Source organism: Petaurus breviceps, unplaced genomic scaffold (genome assembly GCF_028583685.1).
Source record: "Petaurus breviceps papuanus isolate PSGF00001 unplaced genomic scaffold, PetGlider_PUasm1.0 213, whole genome shotgun sequence".
In the NCBI taxonomy this organism is placed as follows: Eukaryota; Metazoa; Chordata; class Mammalia; order Diprotodontia; family Petauridae; genus Petaurus; species Petaurus breviceps.
This window is the reverse complement of record NW_027185860.1, coordinates 4,367,124-4,368,566: the sequence shown is the minus strand read 5'-3', so window position 1 is coordinate 4,368,566 and position 1,443 is coordinate 4,367,124. Positions and strand designations below refer to the sequence as shown.

At 40.9% G+C, this 1,443-nt stretch overlaps 1 pseudogene; it reads left to right on the top strand.

Moving 5' to 3' along the window:
• The first annotated feature begins 224 nt into the window (after nucleotides 1-224).
• LOC138165508 (ubiquitin-conjugating enzyme E2 E1 pseudogene) lies at nucleotides 225-737 on the top strand (annotated as a pseudogene).
• The last annotated feature ends 706 nt before the right edge of the window (nucleotides 738-1,443 follow it).

Below are 1,443 nucleotides of genomic sequence, written 5' to 3'. Positions count from 1 at the left end.
ATTTCCTTCTCTAACTCATTTTACAGATGAGAAACAGAGACAGACAGGGTTAAGTAACTTGCCCAGGGTTACACAGCTAGTAAATGTTTGGAGTCAGATTTGAACTCACAAAGACAGCTTCCTGATCCTAAACCCTGATTCCAAACCCTCAAGGTATCAAATAAAAAAAAACCCTGGGAACTCCCCAGGCACCCCTGAAGCAGCAGACACTCACCAGTGACTGAGAAAGAAAGCAACACCACCCCCAAGAAGGACAGCAAAGTCAGCATGAGCAAGTACTCCAAGCTCCTCTCTACCAGCGCCAAGAGGATTCAGAAGGAATTGGCAGACATCACCTTGGACCCACCTCCCAACTGCAGTGTGGGTCCCAAAGGTTATACATATACAAATGGAGATGGACTATTCTGGAGCCTCCAGGGTCAGTCTATGAGGGGGGTGTCTTCTTCCTGGACACCCCCTTCACACCAGAGTATCCCTTCAAGCCTCCAAAGGTCACATTCTGGACAAGAATTTATCACTGTAACATCAATAGCCAAGGGGTGATCTGTTTGGACATCCTGAAGGACAGCTGGAGCCTGGCCCTCACCATCTCTAAAGTGTTCCTTTCCATCTGCTCCCTGCTCACTGACCACAACCCTGCTGACCCCTTAGTGGGAAGTATCGCCACTTAGAACATGACCAACAGAGCAGAACACAACAGAATGGCCAGCCAGTGAACCAAGAGATATGCTACATAAATTAGGTTTTCAACAAATTGACATTATTTGTCTGTGATAGAAAAAGCTGCTTATGATTTTGAAAGGGTGGGGAAGGGTGGGAGCTGACAAAAGAGTAGGGTATTTCTATAACAGATTTTATTCCGTCTTTTATTTCCTAAGATTTTGTTGTTGTAACTTAAAGTATCTTGCTACAGTAGACAGTTACAATTGGTAATAGCATCTTTTAACTCTGTCATTAGTTCTGCAATATGAGCTCAAATCTAGCACAGCAAAGAATGTACACATAAGACATTCGGGTTCTGTTGCTTGAAATATGTAAAAGATTAAAAACAGCTTAATTTTGTACAGGTACACATGGTATTGATGGAAAGTCCTTTCAAGACAACCTTTTTTTTCCTTCTTTTTTTTTGGTAAAAAGATGTAGGTTTTTCCCCATAAGAAGGAGCATTGATATTTAACAATTGCTTTTTAGAGATTGTCTTCTCATGATATATAATATGAACAAGTGGATATATGGCACCATATAGGAAATGAGTAGTTAATGTATTTTATTTTATATGCCAATCTACTTTAGTGTGAAAAGATTAGAGGTTTTAATCAGAACTTAGAGAAACCTGTAGTGAAATACCTTAAGCCATTGGAAGTGTAAGACATGGAATAGGAGTCAGTGGATTGGTTCTATGTTGTGGGGGCTACTTCAGTCTGCCTTTGTTACTGTGCTAAT